The sequence below is a fragment of the Ictalurus furcatus genome, chromosome 11, assembly GCF_023375685.1.
Source record: "Ictalurus furcatus strain D&B chromosome 11, Billie_1.0, whole genome shotgun sequence".
Classification (NCBI taxonomy): domain Eukaryota; kingdom Metazoa; phylum Chordata; class Actinopteri; order Siluriformes; family Ictaluridae; genus Ictalurus; species Ictalurus furcatus.
The window spans coordinates 17,008,205-17,030,914 of record NC_071265.1 but is presented as its reverse complement, the minus strand read 5'-3'; positions in this window follow the sequence as shown (position 1 = coordinate 17,030,914).

Here is a 22,710-nt window from a genome sequence, read left to right as displayed (position 1 = left end):
ATGTTTGTGAGTTTGAGTGGATGACTCCAGAGTGACCAGAGCGGGATTTGTTTTATCAAGGCCTGTTGATGGGTTAGAAGAGAAAGTGGCAGGTGCAAAGCAGGCATGAAATTGCAGAAAGGATGAGGTGCCTCCTGCCACCCAGTGGGTCTGACTGGATTAGGTCACCTCCAGGCTGTAGGGGTACTGTTAGGAGCCAATTTTATCCTCTAGTAACCCAATCAAAGAGGAAGCCCGCAGAGCCTTTAGAACACAGTTTAAAGCAGAGGGTAGGCAATAAAGACATTCATATGGTCATGAGAAGGAAAAGTCACACAGAGTTAAGAGTAGGGAAAGGGTGGGGCAGAGTTATTGTAGGATAAGGGAAGAAGGAGCGAGGGAGTGGGGAAAAAAACAAAGAAAGGAGAAAGATGGTAAAACGTTCCTTGTGATAGAGTCTGTTGCTACCACTCTGACAAACCTGAGAGAAAATGTGTAAATGGTCATTTAATAGAGTGGATTTAGGAGAGCGTTGAGGACTTTTGAGCACGTTAATGATCAATTCCAGAACATAGTCCATCCATCCATCTTCTATACCGCTTTATCCTTTTCAGGGTCACAGGGGAACCTGGGGCCTATCCCAGAGAGCATCGAGCACAAGGCGGGGTACACCCTGGACAGGGTGCCAATCCATCGCAGGGCACAATCACATACACATTCACACACCCATTCATACACTACGGACACTTTGGACATGCCAATCAGCCTACCATGCATGTCTTTGGACTGGGGGAGTAAACCGGAGTACCTGCAGGAAACCCCCGCAGCACGGGGAGAACATGCAAACTCCGCACACACAGGGCCACGGTGGGAATCAAACTCCCGACCCTGGAGGTGTGAGGTGAACGTGCTGACTACTAAGCCACCGTGCTTAGTGCAAGTACACCATGCAATTATAAAACCAAAACAAATTCTACAACACAGCAAGGTCAAAATTATACGATAAGGAATACTCCAAAACACAGGCAGATATAAAGAGCACAGTCATGCAGTCAGAAATAACAAGGCTCAAGACACAAACTAGGTAGTTGGCAAGCCTTCACAAAGAGTGTTTGTGAATCATGTGCTTGTATTTGCAATACCATAAAGTGAACAGGTATCTATGAGTGTGGAAGAAAATCTATAGTATTTACCAGAGAGGGACCCCTGCTGGCGTGGAGGTGTAATGTCCTGGAGTCATGTTACAGATCACTCCTCCATTTCAACAATATGAACAATCCAAGTAAGCAACATCTACAAATTCTTGCCATCTAACTACTTGTACTCACACTGTTAAGTAAAGAACACATGCTCCATTGCGCACACTTTCCCTCCTTAGAGACCTCAACCCATGAATGATGCATGGCACAGCTAGGAATCAAACATCTGCCAATCAAGCAATCATATTTTAGCATTACTAAGCAGTGCTTTCACGTATGACACCTTTAGCTAATTAACATCATATTGTCAAATGTTCAAAAGAAGACAGCAAGATCTTGGTTATGCTTAGAAGTCACCCAGTTTGTGATGAGCTGGCATTACATGAGCAGCTGGGTACTACTGTTAGTTACCATGACAACTAAATGCCAATCACAGCTTGAGACAAACTCCTATAGTTCACCAGTTTCCCCACTGCCTTTACTCAAAAGTAGGAACAATATATAGTCAGCTCTAGAATTGGCATTCCTTATGCACATACTATTCTTCATCTATGCAATGTGCTTATTGGGGGGGGAGGGGGCATGCAGGTTGTTATTTTATGTAATGTCCAGCTACCACCAAATTTTCTTATGTTTCACTCTCATGTGGACTGCCCCCTTATTGGCTTGCAAGCTCATCGCATAGAAAGTAAACACACAATAAAAGTTATGTGTTAAAATATATTCAGAATGGTGGAAGAGAATAGTTCTTGTGCACACTTTTTAAACCATTATTGTATGCGCCTCAAAAGTTATTCAATAATACATATTTAAGCTATTTCACAAGAGTGCTCTTTGTGTCACCTCACATCAGTGTCCCCCATCTGACTGATTAAGAAGACAAGAGAATCAAATATCAATCCTTAACTCAGAAACACTTCCTTTTTTCAGTATGGCCAGGTTCCAGTCTGAAAATTTCGTGTATGTCCTTAGATGGGAGAACAATCAGACTTTTCTTCTAATGTTCCTTGCATGAGAGAAACTTTTAGTGATGCGCACATGCCCTGGGGCGGGAAGAAGATCTCTTGTGAAAATTCATATTTTTCCACTTAAAATGGAGACTTTCTCATTTACACATGATCTCAGTTTGTGGTATTACAAAATACGTTAAATGGCTTAATAAGTTAAATAATAAACATATCATGGTCCAACATGCCAGTCATTACAGGAGGAAATAAAACCAGAACATTTTTGCTGCAGAATCTGCACGTTAAACTAGAGAGAAATTGGGCTTGAGGTGGGAATACATCCTCGATGGGATGCCAGTCGATCGCAGCTCAGCATGCACACACACATTCTCACACACTAGTTACTTGTGAAGGCAGGAAGACATTGAGGAGTTTCCAAATCGCATATTCATATATCCTGCCATTTTTAGGGTTAGGTGTCGGGACTGGTATTCATGCCTCATTATGCTTTGTAACAAATACAGGTTCACGTACTCACCATTGCATATTATATGAATCTTTAGGATGGTCCTCTTTATACCAATGGAAAAAAAAAAACACACGTTATAATTAATTGCCAAGACATTGTTAGGCAAATTACCTATTTATATCTCCAGCCTTTTGTCCTGTCATATTAGCAATTATAGTACTAGATCTACTTTTCAATTTTATTTTAATGTTCCCAGAGTACATTCAGGGCTTGGTAAAACTGCTTTCTCTTTTTATGATTCCTGGGAAGGGAATGAGTTGCAAAATAACATTACCTTAGAAACACGTCCTGCTTTGAATACCCATGAAGGTCTTTTACATAATTCTTGACATGAGGTGAAATGTGTTCTGGATATTACTGGTATGGCCTTTTCTCTTTTGCACAATTAAAAAATAATAAAATGAAAATAAAAGTGTTAATCTCAGAGTACAATGCTGTGAAAAAGTATTCGTCCAATTCTTATTTCTTCAGTTTTTCTGTATATCTCATACTAAATAGTTGTAGGTCTACAAAAAAAAACCCATAAAACAAAGTCAGCCTGAGTAAACACGCAATATAGTAAATAATAATAATAATTTTATTGAAGCAAAAAAAAAAGTTATCCAACACCTATCACCCATGTGAAAAACTAATTTCCCCCTTAAACTTAAAATCTGGTTGTACCACCTTTAGCAGCAATAACTGCAACCAAACACTTCCTATAACTGGAGATCAGTCTTTTATAGCGCTGGAGTGGAATTTTGGCCCACTCTTCTTTGCAGAAATGCCACAGTCGAGGGTTTTCGAGTATGAACTGCCCGTGTAAGGTCCTGCCACAGCATCTCAAGACTTTGACTAGGCCACTCCAAAACTTTAATTTAGCTTTTTTCGAGTCATTCAGAGGTGGACTTACTCCTATGCTTTGGATCATTGTCTTGCTGCATAATCCAGTTGCGGTTGAGTTACAGTTTATGGACTGAAAACCGTATATTCTCCTTTAGGACTTTCTGGTAGAGAGCACAATTCATGTTTCCATCAATTATTGCAAGTTGCCCAGGTCCTGAAGCATCAAAGCATCCTCACACCATCACACTTCCACCACCATGCTTGACCACTGTTATGATGTTCTTTTTGTGGAATTTTGTGTCTGGTTTACGCCAGATGAAATGTGACACCTGTCTTCCAAACAGTTCCACTTTCAACTCCTCAATCTGAAGAACATTCTCCCAAAAGGTTTGAGGATCATCAAGGTGTGTTTTGGCAAAATTCAGATGAGCCTTAATGTTGTTCTGGGTCAGCAGTGGTTTTCACCTCGGCACTCTTCCATGGATGCCATTTTTGCCCAGTGTCTTTCTAATAGTGGAGTCATGAACCGTCACCGTTATTGATCCAAGAGAGGCCTGTAGGTCCTTTGATGTTGTCCTTGGCTCTTTTGTGACTTGCTGGATGAGTCGTTGCTGTGCTCTTGGAGGAATTTTGGAAGGTCGGCCACTTCTGGGAAGGTTCACTACTGTGCTGAGTTTTTCCATTTGGAGATAATGGCTTGCACTGTGGTTCTTTGGAGTCCCAGAGCCTTTGAAATAGATTTGTAACCCTTCCCAGACTGATGTATTTCAATCACCTTCTTCCTCATCATTTCTGGAATTTCTTTCAACTTTGGCACTGTGTATTACTGGGTAAGACCTTTTAACCAACTTCATGCTGCTGAAAAAGTTATATTTAAGTGTTGATTTGATTGAACGGGGTTTGCAGTAATCAAGCCTGATTGTTTCTAGTCCAGCTGAACCCCATTATCAATGCAGTTTCATAGATTTGGGGAATTAGTAACTATGGGGGCAAATAGATTTTCACACAGATCCAGTTGGTATTGGATAACATTTTTTGCTCCAGTAAATAACTATCATTTAAAAACTCTATATTCTGTTTACTCAGGTTGCTTTTGTTTTATCTTAGATTTTGTTTTAATTTCTGAAACAATTTAGTATGAGAGATACTCAAACACAGAGGGCAAATACTTTTTCACAGCACTGTACATGGAAAGAAAAATAAAAATGTCATAAAGGTTTTCTTTCAAATATTTACAAAATAAAGTATACACTACCATGTATGGTGTAGTCGGCTACATAAGGAAGGTGCAAATTGATTCTATAATTAAACGTACATTAAAATACAAATCCTGCATTAATTCACACATAGCCTACAGGTGAAAGATTATTTTCATGTATACAGCAACAGGTTTATTTTCAATTTATTTCTTTTATGACATCAGTAGAAGTGGGGTTTATCCCGCATAATTGTTATTTATTTATTTTTAGGAATTTTTTATTTGTTCCTTAAATATTCTGTTTTTGTTGTTGTTTTGCTGCTTTCAGAAACTCTTACTTTTTAATGCTATTTTTTAATTTTAGCTCTGTGAAATTGGCATGTGTGGCTGATCTTCCTATCAGTCATGCCCCAATGTGCTATTTAAGGCTTTTTAAGACTGCTTAAACTTAATGGCTACTTATTTTCCCCCCTGAACTGAACAGATGATCTAATTACACACACAGGCACATTCCACCCCAAACACCACCCCCCACCATCCAATAAACAAGACCAGGTCTAAACTACTCCCGGTTACAGCATGCAGTCAGTGTGCTTTGAGATGGAACATACACCCTTCCTAGTGTGCATGTGGTGGATGTAAGTTCTGTAAACTTGACAAGAGAATAAACCTGCAGACATACATAGTATCTGTTCTGGTATGTTTAGGTAGGCATCATCCTAACCTAATCGCATAGATTTAGGAAGTCAAAGGAGCATTTTTTTAAATGATTCATGTCTATTTTTATTAACTGTTTATTGATATACAGTGAATAGGTTTGTATATGGGAGGCACAGTGGCTTTGTGGTTAGCATGTTTGTTTCACCCCTCAGGGGTTGGGGGTTTTGATCCCCCCCCCCATCCAAAGACATGCATTGTAGGCTGATGGGCATTTCCAGATTGTCCGTAGTGTGTGAACGTGTGTGTGATTGTGCCCTGTGACGGCTTGGTACCTCATCCAGGGTGTCCCCTGCCTTGTGCCTCAAGTCACCTGGGATAGGCTCCAGGTTCCTCGGGACCCTGGAATATAGAAGCAGTATAGAAAATGTATGAAATGTATGGAAGTTTGTATGTTTTCTAGGTTGCCATCAGGGATGAAATGAAATTGTAAAATGGCATGCTTCACTAATTCATATGAACTGTGCTCACTGTGGACTTATTTATTTATTTATTTTGGGATAAGTGCAACTGTTGTAAAGCCAATAATGAATACTTCATTTTAGCATGTGATCTGTGATAGGTGGGAAGAAATCAATGGTTTTCCACTTACTTAAATGCACCACATTTGTTTCAGTGTTGATAACACGCAGATATGTTTTTGCATGATTTAATAATCTTAATCTTTTGTGCTACTATTTGCCAGGGCTTAGCACTACAGAGAGCTTGCCATTGCAAAATGATGTTTAAAAGATTGTTGATTGGAAAGCCTGTGCCAGCTAGAATAGTAGAAAAGAAATTTCTTTCCAAAAATAAAAAGCCATGCATATTGTGTGTGTGTTTTTGTGTACGCATGAATGCATACTTACATCCCTTGAGTGTATATACGTGTACGCATATTTGTATGTACTGAGAGCTGATAATTATTGATTTTGTGGGCCGGTAGGGAATAATCTGACATGTTTCCAAGAGTTAAAAGCTTGATGTTTTGGAACAGATAAAGTGAGCAGGATTTCAGGCATGTTTCCACGTTTAGCTTCATTTCCTCTAACGGTCCATTCATCTAATTCATGCACGCAGTTTAGAACTCACCACGAAGACCACACTAACAATCTCCTCTAGCCCTGTGAAGAAATAGGTAGACATTAATAATGCAAAGGAGATTGAAAGAAAGCATGCTGTGCCTAAAATTTTATATTTCTAGAATGTATCACTGTATGTGGCATACAGAAGATCCTGTGATTTTGAAGAAAAAAATAAATAAATTCTGCACCATGGGCCTCCTATTTAGCTCATAGTCAGAGGAAGAGTTAGCTCAGGCCAGCGGTTAGATTTGCATGTCTCTTTGTTGAAGTGGTGCTTTGCATCTAAGTGATTTTAACACTCAGGACTAGCTTGTGAATGCAGCCCCTTATATGGAAAGGTCTCTTGATGAAAAATTATTCAGTGCTCTACAGCTAATAATCAATGCTTATGCATGAGGACATGAGGACACAGTTTGCACCTTGAATAGACACTCGCCATCCACCTTATTAGGAACAGCTGTACACTTTCTCATTAATGCAATTATACAAATCAGCCGATCATGTGGCAAGCAGCTCAATCCATAAAAACATGCAGATACAGGCTAAGAACTTCAGAATGAGGAAATAAATCTCAGTGGCTTTGACAGTAACATCGTTGTTAGTGCCAGATAATATTTCAGAAACTACTGCTCTCCTGGGATTTTTCACACACTCTAAAGTCTAGAGCAGTGGTCACCAACCCTGTTCCTGGAGATCTACCTTCCTGAAGACTTTATCTCCAACCATTGCCTTGAGAAAGTCTTGATAACTAAAACACGCGTGTTAGATTTAGGTTGGAGATGAAACCTGCAGGAAGGTAGATCTCAAAGAAGAGGGTTGGTGACCACTGCTTACTGCAGTGTCTGAAACCGCTCACTCGTTCACTAATTGCCTATATAGCGAATGACATTTGAGTCCACTGTATGGGGAAGAAGTGAAGGAAAATGAGTGAGCGAATTCGGACGCTGTCGTAGACATTATGGATTGTATTGTAAAACAGTAAAGTCCATTTTTTCTCACTGTTCATTTGAGTTTACTCAGAATGGTGTGGGGAAAAAAATCTGGTAAGTGGCAGTTTTGCATGCAGAAACAACTTGTTGATGAGAGAGGTCAGCGGAGAATGGGCAAACAAGGTTGAGCTGACAGGAAGGCTATAGTAACTCAAATAAGCACTCTTTACAGCTGTGGTGAGCAAAAAAGCATCTTAGACCTCAGAAGAAGTCCACTCCTATCAGCCAAAAACAGGAATCTGAGGCTACAGTACGTACAGCTTCACTTCAACTGGACAGTTGAAGATTGGAAAAACATCACCTGGTCTTTTTCCAATCTTTACCTGCCTAGTTTTGGTCAGACTGTGCAGACTAAATCCTCCGATCATTGCCGTGGTCACAAAGATCACGATTTTTCCTCATTCTGGTGTTTCACGTGAACATAAACTGAAGCTCTTGACCTGTATTTGCATGATTTTATGCATTGTGATAATGCCACGGGATTAGTCGATGGCATGAGTACAGGTGTTCCTAATAACTAGCCCGATAGCATATACGGCATATAGGTGAATTATAAATCTTATATTTCTCTATTTTTCTCACATGCACCCAATATCTTGACACTGACCTGTTAATAATAATCATATTATTAATTCTGGTCTTATGTCCTCAGCAGGTGGCATTGAATAAGTTATATAAGAATAATAGCTGAATCATTTTGGAACTTACATTCATAATTATATCGATACACTTTGGTTGTGTGAACAGTTGTTTTGCGTATGCCAGCCAGACATACAAACAAATGCAAGTACATGGAGAGGACGCACGAGGTGTAAAATAAAAATGGGTCTGCCACACTAAACGTGTGCCATGTTGTCCTGTGGGACAGCGGGATGACTCTGCATCTGTAAAGCTTGTGTAAAGGCGTGTTTAAATATAGCCTTTTTAAAAAAATTTTTTTAAGTATTTTTGGTACTTTGTCTTTAATTTATTTATTCATTTTCATGTGATTCATTTACATGTGATTCATTTTCATGTGATTCATTTACGTATGATTCATTTACATGTGATTCATTTGCTAATTTGCTTCTCTTTAAATCCAGTTTTAGACTGTGATATTACAAAGGTCTTTCCAGATTATTACTTGCTACATTGTATGAAAACAGACACTCTAAAAACAGATTCGCAATTAAATAACATTACTCTGTTCCAATTCATATCCTTGAAAGCATTGGCATGTTCTGCTTACTCTCACAATCCACCAAATATAGCCTCTCTAATAGATTATACCAATGTGTAGGGTCTTTCTTTGTCTCATTTACTCACACACACTTGGAATATACTTACAAATGTATGTATTTAATACAGCATGATAGGGCAGTGGGAAACATTGCTGCCTCACAGCTCCAGGTCGCCGGTTTGTTAGGATTTTAAATAAGCATAGAGAACATAGAAGGCCGAAAGTGATTCTATAAATGAAACAACAGCTTAGGCGAGAGTGGGGTGGACTGAACCGTTTCTGTAATTAGTCAGCACACACTCATTGGTCGTAAAAAAGATATGGATATATTTGTCTGAGTGCAATCCTGTGTGGCCTCTCAGCTCTAGTATGAAAATGTAGTTTCAGGGCTTGTTTAACTCTTTATCTACTGGAAAAACCTCCTGCTTTCTCATATCCTGCTTGTTCTCCACTCTTTTTAACTAATATATATATGTGTGTGTGTGTGTGTGTGTGTGTGTTAGAGTAAGAGAGCAGAACGAGCTCTTATCTCTTAATTCCCTCATTAAGTTCTTATCAATAGTTTTAATGCTAATTAAGATGCTGTTTAAAGTGACGGAGAGGCGGGTTAGTGCTGGGGAGTCTGATGCGCCTCTCGCTACATTTAGCACACACGCACACACACACCCACATATATATATATATATATATATATATATATATATATATATATATATATATATATATATAAAGGACTCTCAATCCTTCTTTCAACCAGGCGATACTTACGTATGACCTTTCAGTGCGGTCTTCAATTAGACAGAGTATGCCCTGGCAGTCGTCCCTGTGTAAAAGCACTGTGATTGTTTTAAACGGCACCTTTCACAGACTCAACTGCTGGTTTCTAAATGGAAGGACATTTGGCCTAATTATAAGTGCTTCCTGCAGTAAAAGGACTTTTTTTAAAAAAAATATTATACAGCTTTTAAGGGTTTTTTTAACCACTTTCATAGCCAAACTATTTTGAAATAAAAAGTGTAATAATGAAGAAATAAGCTGAAATCTGGACACTGTGTGTGTGTGTGTGTGTGTGTGTGTGGGAATGGTGAGGCTGCTTTGAGGTGCCAGTGCTGCAAAGGGGTGGAGATGTGTGCGTTATAATAAGTCGTTTTCTTGGCGAAAGCTGGTAACAAGCAAAAGGTCTAATCTTCTAAAGCTAAGCATTCTATTTCTTATTAAATCTGTGATGTACGTTTGTGACAAAGACCAAGAAAATGATTCATTTTTATCATGTGGATCTAAGTGAAGTGATGTGTGTGTGTCTCACGTTCCCTTTCTGCTTTTTATTTCCGTTTTTTCTGCCTTTTCTCGCTGTTCACATCTCTTTTCCCCGCTTACACGCACTCTGCTCTCTTATGGAGCAGGCACAAGGGATGGTTTCCTGCAGACTAAAAAGGACCATTACCCAGGGGTCATTAGACCCCAAACAGAGCATGACAGCACTTCAACTCTGTTATCACATGGCCTGGCTCTGTGTGTGTGTGTGTGTCTGAGAGAGAGAGATGTGTGTGATGTGTGTAAAAGCCTGTATGATTTTAATTGTGTTTAAGAATTACATTGTATCAGAGATATATCAATTCTTCAATTATTCTGTCATACTCACTTTTGATTAAAAGCAGAGCTTGCTTTATTTTAGCAAATCAGAATAAGTGCAGGAAGTTTAATCTCACGGTAAATCTAGGCAGTAATTGGTAACACGTTAAAAAAAAAAAATTCTTAGGAGTAAAAAGAGTTTCAGCCATGACGACTCTCGGAGTGAGATTGTCAGCTTTTATAGATAGGAATGAAATGTAAATAGGTTTGGTCTTGGCGGACTAGATCTGCTACGCTGCTGCTGAGCGAGTACGAATACTCGCTCTTTCTATGACAGACACAGAAAAGAGAAGATAGAAAAGACATTCCTTTATTGTACTCGAGCTAAGCTGTGTTACGTCAATGCATGGTTACTCATGTGTACAGCTCATAAAATATTTAGATCCTCTTGTCTGAGCGTCTCTAATTCCCACTGATGTCATACATAAGACATTGTATATTCTAGCATACAAGGCCTCTTTTGAATAATAGTTTGAATTTCACCTAGTCTTGTTCAGAACCTTAAGAGTAGAAAGCAGACTGAATGGTCTAGAGTATCTAGGTGATTTGCAGACTGTTATCATTATACATGTAGGATAATAATGCAATCATATAATTAGGGCTATTTCTGAACATTTGGGTTTGCAATTTGGGAACTTTAAACAAATTTAGACCAAATACTTTATGCCCATGGGGGTGGCACAGAGGCTTTGGGATTAGCAGGCTTGCCTTGCATCTCCGCGGTCGGGGGTTCGAATCCAGCCTCTGCCCTGTGTGTGCTGAGCTTTCATGTTCTCCCTGTGCTTCAGTGGTTTCCTGTGGGTACTCCGGTTTCCTCCCCCAGTCCAAAGACATGCGCTGTAGGCTGATTCCAAATTGTCCATAGTGTGTGAATAGGTGTGTGAATGTGTGTGATTGTGCCCTGCAATGGGTTGGCACCTCGTCTAGGGTGTCCCCCACCTTGTGCCCCGAGTTCCCTTGGATAGGCTCCAGGCTCCCCGCGACACTGTGTAGGATAAACGGTAGAGAAAATGGATGGATGGATGGTTTCCTGTTGAATAAAACCAAACTGAACTTCACATATTGTGCTTTAAATATAATTTCTTTCTAAATATGCACAAATAAATATGAAGTAAAATAGAAACCAAGTGATATTACAGTTTGCTGTTTAGCAAATCACTCGAACATAAAAATAAACAGCGCATCAACACAAGATATTTTCAGTGCCGTCTAATTGAATGAGCTGAACTAACGAAGGCTTTGGCAGTTACTGAAGCATATCCACAATTCACATTTTGCAGGTCTGTCATAGTCTGTAGCTTTTCATGGCAGTCAATCATCAACAATAAGCCAATAATCTTTTTTTTGCCTATTAATATTTCTTTTTAATGCATTTTTTTTCAGACCAGCAGGAGTGCGTCAGAGTATATCAAATTCTTACTCTAGCCTGTGTATGCTTGTCAACAGCTATGGCAATCGAAACATATAGTCCAACACAAGTTTCCATGTGAGTTTGGTGTGCCCAGTTCAAGCTGCAATAAACTACAAATTAGAAATCTGCATTCTGCCAACCTTTACACATTTTGCCTGGGAACATTGTAACACTACTGTGATTTATCACTCATAAAATAACCAAAGTCTTCTTTTTTCCGCCGAATAAAAATGGCAGATGAGCCAGTCAATATTTGAATCTAGAATGATTGATAGTACTCTCCGATATTAACCCCTGCCCCTTTCTCCTGTGTAAGTTCGACTTAGCTAACATTAGACAAGTTTATAGGGATGCCGATGAAAAATTTCAGCCTGAAATTTCACCATCTTCCTCCCAATCCCCTGCCCTACTCGCCCGGTAGTTACTATAAAACCCAGTGTATACATTATGCAAGTGGTTTGTGAATGGACTTTACCGAACATGTACTTTTTATTCAGCCTAAAATAATAAACTTAAAAAAAACTTAAACCCATTAAAAACGTGCAACAATCAGTTGGCATATCTATGATTTGAAATATACCATATCCAAGGTGTAAATGAGCTAAACCTGTGAAGGCAATAGTGTGACTTGAGTGAGAATTTCATGAGGTGACCGTACAAAGATTGAGATATCGCTCTGCCCTGAATTTTGCAGGTGAGCTTGTGTTTCTCAGCTTTTGGACATTTTTTGGGTACCTGGTGCTAATCACTTCAATATCATTCCCATTAAATTCATGTCTCTAGCTGACCAATTTAAATGGACACTGTGCATGCTGTTATGGAGTAATGTATACAGGAGCAAGACAACCTTTCTAGAAGAATAATCATTGATTCTGGATGAAATGAGATCAGATGATTCTATAGGCTCAAAAGGTTATGTTGGGTTTTTGTAATAATCTCATCCAAAATTGGAATCTTCATACATAACTGTGGCTATATTTGACATTTTTAATATTTGTGATTCTGTCTGTTCTCTGCTTTGCTGAAATAATTAGATCCTATACATGGTTATTTCTGTGAGTGTCCGTGTATTTGTGTATAATGTATGTGTGACTCATCATCACTTTGACATTTGAGAACGATTCTCCCAGCGAGCCTTGTAGCTCTAAAGATCTACCCCCTGTTAGTTGTTTACACTGTAAAACAGGGATTAACAGAGGACAAGCTTGTTCACTACCGTAAACAACCAAAAGATCTGCCAATAGATTTCTCAGTGTACTTATACATCTACTTATACATTATAAAGCAACAAATTTGAACAAGGGCGCATGGGGGTTTAGTGGTTAGCACGTTTGCCTCACACCTCTAGGGTCGGGGGTTCGATTCCCACCGTGGCCCTGTGTGTGCGGAGTTTGCATGTTCTCCCCATGCTGCGGGGGTTTCCTCTGGGTACTCCAGTTTCCTCCCCAGTCCAAAGACATGCATGGTAGGCTGATTGGCATGTCCAAAGTGTCCGTAGTTCCACGTGACCCCATGTACTGTAGGATAAGCAGTACAGAAAATGGATGGATGATGATGATGATGATAATAATAATAAGAAGAAGAAACACTTACTCACTTTCAGTTAATAAATTATAGGTCTTTGACCAACAAATCATTTATTTTAAATGACGTCTTCACCACTCGGCTCTGTATTTTCTACTTGTGACAGAGACCTGGCTCATCCCTGGTGATTCCACTGCCCTGAAGGAACTTACTCCTTTAGACTGTTAATTTTTTAATTCTCCAAGAACTGTAGGTCATGGAGCTGGAATAGCAACAATTTTTAAGAACTGTTTTAATTGAAACTTTTGTCTGTTGACTTTTTAAGCTTCGAGGTGCAGCTCTTCAGGGTTGATCTTCCTTCCTCCTTGCTACTGTATGTGCGCTAGTTTACAGACTACCTAAATTTAACGAGGACTTCATTCAAGAGTTTTTAGATTTTGGCCTCTCTGGTGCCACACACTAATAGACTTCTGATTGTAGGTGATTTTAGTAATATACATGTCTGCTGCCAGTCGAAACCTCTGGTAAAAGAATTTATATCTTATGGACATTTTTTTTATGTCTTATTGGACACTTTTAACCTTGTCCAGTTGGTTTGTGGACCTTCATATCAGAAGGGTCATACACGTGATTTAGTGCTATCATTTGGTTTCTCTGTGGCAAATATGTGATACTGCTATTTCTGATCATTGTCGAGTTGTTTTTGAATCTGTGCTGTCATGTCTAAAACTTATCACCCACTGTGTTGCTCCAGACGTTTCAATCCCGCTACTGCCAGGCTTTTCAATGATGTCTATATATCTAGTCAACTGCCAAATGCTGTGAAAGTTCTATCTTCTTGTGTCAATCCTGATGAATTGGTTGGTCTTTTTAACAGTACTTGCATTGCTACCTGGGACTCAGTTGCCCCCCTTAGGTCACAAAGACCTAAGGTGATGCCTAAAGTCCAGCCCAACATGATGTGAATAATTACAGACCCATCTCCAAATGATCTTTTATTTCAAAAGTCTTGGAAAAAGTTCTTTATTCTCAGATCTCTTCTTAAATGAATACTTTTAACATAAAAAAAAAACATTTCAGTCTGGTTTTAGAGAACTACATAGTACTTAATCTGCTTTGTTAAAGGTTACCAATAACATTTTACTCTCACTTGACTCTGGTTCCTGCTGATTTTAATCCTGCTGGATTTAAGTGCAGCTTTTGATACAGTAGATCATGACATCCTTTTAAAGAGACATAATCATGTGGCTGGGTTTCAGGGACCTGTGTTGAAGTGGTTTGCCTCTTACCTTAAGGGGAAAACTTTTTCTGTTAATGTAGGAATTAAATAAATTGTTTCTCACCTCATGCACAAATCTCATATGGTGTTCCTCAGGGTTTCATTTTGGGACCTTTTTTTTGTTTGCTCTATATATATGCTTCCCTTTGGTCATCTCATTCAGATACACAACTTATCATATCACTGTTACGCAAGAAAATGCTCTCTAAGAAGGACCTGGAAAGGGTTATTCATGCATTTATAACATCAAGGCTAGACGACTGTAATTCCCTCTAGTTTGGATTGCCTAAAACTACTCTACATTTCTTGCAAATGGTACAAAATGACTGGCACCTGAAAACGTGAGTATATTACTCCTGTTATCACAGCTTTACACTGGAAAATTTCCGCACTGATTTAACAATTTTGCTATTCGTTTTTAAAGCTTTGCATGGATTAGCTCCCCGGTACATGTGTGATCTCCTTACACCATATACTACCTCAAGATCTCTTCGGTCATCCAGTCAAGAATTCCTTTCAATCTCTCGTTCACGTTTTAAAACCAAAGGTGACCAGGCTTCCTCAGTAGCTGCTCCCAGGCTCTGGAATAGTCTCCCTTTTCATATTAGATCTTCCCCCTCTATTGCTATGTTCAGCTCTTCTCTGAAGACCCACTTCTATTCATTATCTTTTAATTCGGTCTGAGGGTGTAGAATTTTCATTTCTCCATTGGTATTTGGTACTATTAAATGTATGCTTATAATTCTGTTTTATACTACTTGTACAGCATTTTGGTTCTTCTGTCTCTAAATGTGCTTTAATAAATAAATAAACTTCAGTAAACACTTTATTATGGTCAGGGTCATAGTGGATTCGGAGCCTATCCCAGGAATGCTGGGACGGAGACAGGAATACACACTGTATGGGATGCCAGTATCTCTCGCTCTCTCTCACTCACTCACTCACACACACACACACACACACACACACCCACTGCCATGTTTTTGGGAGGTAAGAGGAAACTTTTTTTTTTTCCTTCAAAATATTATAACCTCATTTAGGTTCAGAGAGTGGTACTAATTAGAATTCGTACGTGTGCATTGTTGTTTCCTTCTTGCTTGCGATTTCCCCTAATTTGCTCACATTCCAGTTATTATTCTTGATGCTGCTGTCTTTGTTTACATGTTTAACATAAAGTTGCATTGCTTGCATGATGAAATCTTCTTCACATAACTGAGACAGGTGAAGATATTGAGAACTTCCCCCATAAACTTGAATAATCTGATTGCTTTGCAAGCGTGGCCATAGAGTGGCCATTGGTAGTTGCAAAATGTAATGTAAATGTAGTTTTGGTAAATGGTCTGCACTTATATAGCACCTTTTTAACCTTAGCAGTTCCAAAGCGCTTTAAACTGGTTCTCGTTCACCCATTCACACACTCACACCAATGGTAGCAGAGCTGCCATGCAAGGCCCTAACTTGCCATCGGGAGCAACTTGGGGTTCAGTGTCTTACCCAAGGACACTTCGGCATGTGGAGTCACGTGGGCCGGGAATCGAACCGCCAACCCTACGATTAGTGGACAACCCGCTCTACCACCTGAGCCACAGCCACCTACACAGTTTTATATCTGAAATGCCTTACTGTAGAATTCAGCTAGAAAAATGGTCTGGAGTTCAGGCTAAACCAACACATTTGTCCTTTCTGTCTGGCTATGATTGGTGATGTGAATAGATTTTGTACAGACAGAGAAGAGCAAGATAATAAAGGGTAGGTGAAGAAAAAGGAAAGTGGGATGTAGAAAGATGCTTGCTGCTTGTTACTTGCCCCAGAGATAGGGGCAACATGATGTGATTAATTCCTGTCTGAGTGTGCCCTGCTTGATCTGTGTGTGTGAGTATCAGCACAACAGAGTATAACCCAGCACCATATGCATTCTTGTCCTTTCTCTTATCATACCTGCTGATGATTTTTGGTCAATATGTCTGACTACTCCTACTTCACTCCTCTTCATTTGATCTAATGTAGAAGTTGAATGACTGCACATCAACAGAGAGAATTTGCCCGTAATATTTAACCACCCTGCTAAATATTCTCTTCAGTATTGGTCGATTTTGTGATCACTGCCTTAATATTCTCTTAGGTAGCAAAACCGGGCAAATTACACTATGACCAAACAGAGTATACTGGTTCTCTGTATGGCCAGTTAAGCTGGTAGGGAATCTCATCCTCAAGGATCATTGTTTGGGCCATCCGTTCCCCAGTTCCTCACTAACCCGAACTATTTGTCTCTCAACAGGAGCTGGAATAGCTATACATAGGAACTAGTACTGTCAAAGTACTGACACGTTTCTGATTAGCCTACTAATATTCAAACTGTGAGTCAGGTTCCCCAACCTACAGTGTGTGTGCCACTGTTGGCATGTGGCCTAGGTTTGCCTGACATGTTGATTGGTGAGATGAAAAATGCAATATTTCTAACTAAGATTAGTGCCTTATTGGTGTTAATTCCAACTCAGATCCATGCCTTATTGGTTCCTTTCTTCCCTTCCATGTTTTACAATCGCTCCATCACCATTCCAGCTTGAGGCAGTGTCGGTTATGCAATAGTAGTCTGTACTATGCTAAATTAAAATCTGGACCGATTCCCCCCCTCCGCCCTTCACAGATGGAGAATGCATTAAAGAAACATTTTGTGCAGCAGAGAAATTGTTTGACAGTTTACCTAACAAGGACAGTATTATTGCTAGGATTAAACACATGTCTGTCTTAGGAATACCAGGTGAATGCCATAGTACTGAAATAACAGGGAACAGCAAGCGACTGGAATGAAAGACAGTATAATGTTACGTATCGATCTCGATCAAAGCATTGACGTCAACAATTTGACATTGTTGGAAGTTGTGTCCAGATTTTGCGAATCTACAAGTCGTACAAGTACGTGTTGTTTTAAGTACACTTACAGCACCACAAAAAGTGGGGACATGGCTAAAACATTTGTTGACTTGAGATTAAAAGAATTTTTGCTATTGCTACTGAGGGCATCTTGTCAATGGTGGATAAGCAAAAAAGATTGGCCAGAATAATCGAGGACCATCGAAGGCCACCCGGTTTGTAAATTTCCCAGCATTATCCATCAGGAAAATCTCTGTGCAAAGATGTCAAATTCTGATCTAAATTCTGTGATGGCGACGGCTGTGAAAATTGTTTAATTTTCTGACAGCTTGCTCTGGCTTGACTCATAGGCAATTTCAAGCACTGTTTGGAATGTGCGTGCAAAGGCATACCGCTTCACTGCAGTGTCAGATGGTGGAGTAGTTTGAAAGTGTTTGAGAGGTTTGCGAGCTGATCTGATGCAATCAAACTGTTTCTTGTTGAGAAGTTGACCAGCATTACTCAGAACTGGAGGACATCAGGTGGCCTGAAAAACTGATGTTTTTGACAGACATTGCAATAGACTTGAATGAGCTGGACAAACTGTCAAAGAGCTGTTTTGTGAGACAGATTTCAGCTTGTTATTCAGTCAACACTGCTAGCTTTGCCATGTACACTCACCAGTCTCTTTAATAGGAACACCTGTACACATGCTCATTCATGCAATTCTCCAATCATCCAATCACGTGACAGCAACACAGTTTATATACAGGTCAAATGTAATCCAATGTGATCTCAGGGACTTTAACTGTGGTGGGGCTGGTTTGAGTATTTCAGAAAGTGCTGACCTCCTGGGATTTTCACACTAAAGTCTCTACAGTTTACACAGAATGAGAGTGAGAGACAGTTCTGTGGGCAGAAACGCCTTTTTCCAGTCTTCAACTGTTCCCTCTGTGGCCTCATATTCCTGTTCAGCGCTTACAGGAATGGAACCTTCTGTGGCCTTCTGGTTGTGTAGCTCATCCGCCTTCCTTCAACATGAATTGTATTCGGAGATGCTTTTCTGCTCAGTGTGGTTGTAAAGAGTTGTTATTTGAGTTACTGTTAGCTCAAACCATTCTCTTCTGACCTCTCTCATCAAGGGAAGCATTTGTTTGACATCTGGCGCAATTAAATATGGAATTGTAATGAATGCACTGTTGACCGTTTATCCATCCATCCATCCATTTTCTGTACCACTTATCCTACACAGGGTTGCAGGGAGCCTAGAGCCTATCTCAGGGGACTCGGGGCACAAGGCAGGAGAATCACAGGACAGGGTGCCAACCCATCGCACGGCACAATCGCGCACACACACACACACTCACAAATGCCACTCGGTCTACAACGCACATCTTTGGACTGTGGGAGGAAAACGGAGTAGCCGGAGGAAGCCTCCGCAGCACGGGGAGAACGTGCAAGCTCCGCACACACGGGAGGTGGGAATCTAACCCCCAACCATGGCGGTGCAAGGCAAACATGAGAACCACTAAACCACTTTGTCCCCCTGTTGACCCTTCCACCCCCCACCCCCAGGCCAGATATGACACTCCTGCCTATGTTTGACAGAAGATAATAATAATCTACACTGGCCTGATGTTCAAAATGTAAGAACTTTGAAGTCTATGAAATCACAGTCATGACTGGTTATATTACAGATGAAGGACTTGTTATTGTTAAATCAGCATGTATATTTAACTTGCAGAAACAGAAGAAATTGTATTGCAGGTGTGAAATTTTCACTCTTGCACACATGCCCACTCAAATCCTCTTTTCCTCTCCATCTATAAACATTTCAGTCCCTAGTGTACCTCACAACCATCAATTTACTGTTGAGTCTTGATATGCTTGAGTGGATATTATTTGGCTTTGACTGACTCTGTATCCTCCAGACAGAGCACATAGTTACACTTACAAAAGAAAATTAGACTTACAAAGCCTCACAAGGCCACAAAAGCAATGTAATGATGTGCTTTTATCACACAATTCCTAGGCCACTTACAGCTGCTGATCAGGTGAAGAGATGTTTGTGCACGGTGTCTCGGAGTGCACAGAGAAGGAGAGATGAATGGATAAGGAAGAGTCTGAATGAAAGAGTGCATCAGCAATCAAGTTCATGTTGGCACATGACTCATAAAGCTTAAGAAAATATTTTATTATTAACGATTAACATCATTAAATACAATGTACTTCATTTAAAAGTCACAAACCTGCCATTATCCCTTATTAAAAAATGTAGTACAATAACAACTAACATCACAACTGGCCCAATATGTGCAAAGCTAGTTAGTATAAAAAATGGTGATACAATACATTTTGAACAATGACAACTTTATGCAGCTTTATTTACAATTCCACAAATGAGGCAAACAACACTAACAAATTTTATTACACTGCAAAAGCAACTGAGGAGCGAGAGACTCATTTACAAGTATAAATTTTAACAATTATCATTACAATTACACACAACAGGAGAAAGGGAAAGGTATTTAAGAGCCATGTAAAGCCTCTTTTGCTGTATGATTAAAGCATTTATTTGTTCTCTAATCATCCTGCTAGCTGGCACTACCGTATATATAACCGACTGACTGTGGAATTAGTGGCTATTATTTTGAGGTTGTTTCAGCCTTTGAGCGATTGTTTAGAAGGCTAGCAGCTAACAGTGTGTTCTTTTGTATTTTTGTACTTCAAAGTTGGTGATATTAAGTGGAAATGAGTCATCTGAGTGAGTCACATGCATTTCGTTTGCGTATTTGTCATTGATCTTTGTGTTTTGGCTGTTGCATTAACATTAGACTTCACTAACTGTGAGTCATAAAGCTGAGTGAATACCAGTTCGAATTATTGTTTGCAGAGCTAGGTGCTGCTCACGGTCATTTTTCAGTGCAACCTTCTTTTCTTATCCTTTAACTTGCAGCAGTTTCAGGGTTTTCTCCTAGCAGTCTGCTCAGACAGTTAGCTCACCATCAGCTGTTGAATGTTGATGTGCACAATGGAGGTTTTCTTTTCATAACACTTATGCAACACCGAGGAGAGGACATTAATAGGGATGGCATGGTTTTGCAGTGGGTATCGTTGCTGCCTTACAGCCCCAGGGTAGCTGGTTCTACCCCATGACCCTGCCCAGAATAAATTGGTTACTGAAAGTGAGTGAGTGAGTGAGCAGACAATAATAGAGCATATTCCTTGAAGCCTGAATCCTTGGGTTACCTCCCAAACCTCATACTACTGTACTAAATAGTACATCAGAGGTGTAATTACTACTTTGTAGCACTGTTTAGTTCATAGTAGGCAGTTAGAGACACAGTCTTGAGCGCTTCTTGATTGAGTATCTACTTACAATAATCAGTGCAGCAAATCTCACCTTAACAAACGCTCCTTATGCAGATTCTAACAGATTATTCTGAATCTTATTAGTCAGTGTAATCGGATGCAAACTCTTTGTGAGTGTGCGTATTCATTTATGGCTTGGTTGCACAAAATGATTTTGATTTCTAGGCTACCAGTAGCATTAGATCTACCACAAACAAGATCAGACCACTGACATAATATTCTTTGACTGCCTATGTCAACTCATGTTTAAATTATTGTAGAGAGCTGCACAATGTTCTTCCCTCCTGGTGAGTGCAGTCAATGCTGAACATGATTTGATTGTATTAGATCACCCGTTGTGATGAGACATAAGCATGTATAAGTAAATAAATAAATGAATTAATGAAAGAAAGAAGAAGAAATATATAGCGCAGCTTTCCTATTATATTGTGCTATTGACGTCGAACATTTTTTTTTAATTATTATTATTATCTTTGTCCAAGAAAATATCCATCAAACTATTGCCTTTGAAATTGATCCAGTTGCCTTTTCATTATTAAAATTTAATTATAATTATATTACACTGTGAATTAATTAGCGTGAAATATATATTTATGCAAGGAAGTGACTGTCTGGACTTCAAAAGGTGGTTTTGTTTGTTTAGATCTGTATCCTACAAGAATTGCATTAAGTCTCTGCATTGAATCCTAAACATTTCCTAATTCACTGTCACCATGACCATTTTTCTAGTAAATATCTCTCTACTTTTATACAGTATGCTCCCCCAGTCCAAAGACATGCATGGTAGGCTGATTTGCATGTCCAAAGTGTCCATAGTGTGTGAGTGTGTATGTGATTGTGCCCTGCGATGGATTGGCACCCTGTCCAGGGTGTACCCCGCCTTGTGCCCCATGTTCCTTGGGATAGGCTCCAGGTTCCCCGTGCCCCTGAAGGATAAGCGGTATAGAAGATGGATTGATGGAACTTGTAAATACATGAATTTGTACTTGTATACATATCCAATATTGATTATACGAATGGTATAACACTGTTTATACCATTCTATATCACTCACATACACAGACATGTGCATGTCGTCTCTCTTCTTAAATCAAATAGCTTCTTTTCTTATTTTTGATTACCTTGTGAAAGAAAGAGAGAAAGAAAAAGAAAATCAATACTGACTCAAGGGCACATGGGAAACATTGCTGCCTAAGATGGACTGTGTCATCTGTTCTTTAGTGACCTGCCTACAAGATAGCCACATGCCTTACCCAGAATAGCTGTGACACATGAAATGAAGGCAGCAATGAATGGTGGAGTTTTTTTGTTGGCTGATTTGCGTTTGTGCATGTTTAAGATGTCTAGATGATAGGAATTTATTTCTGGTAAATTGTTGGAGATTCAAATGTTTCTTTTCTTATGGTGTTAGTCTTGCATAATATCTGCTATAAAAAAGTGTAGTATAACCGATTGTGACCAAAGATGATTTACAACTTTGTGTAATCCAAAAATCTATCGTTTTACACAGTTACCAAGTCACTGTCTTTTAAATACAAATTATAACAATTATTATTACAGTTACACTTCTAACAAGAGAAAGTTAAAGGCATTCAAGGGTTATATAAAGCCTCTTTTTCATTTCTCAATTTCTCCATATTTATTTGTTCTCTAATTATATAGCCGACTGACTGTGGAAATTTTTTTTTAGCTATTATTTGAAAGTTGTTTTAGCCTTCAAGCTACTGTTCGAAGGCTAGCAGCTAACAGTGTGGTGTTTTGTAATTTTGTACTTCAAAGTTGGTGAAATCAGGTGGAATTGAGTCATCTGAGTGAGTCACATGCGTTTAGTTTGTGTATTTGTCTTTGATCTTTGTGTTTTGGCTGTTCAATTGACATTAGACTTCACTAACAGTGAGTCATAAAGCTGAATGAATACCAATTAGAATTATTGAATACACACACACACACTATATATATATATATATATATAT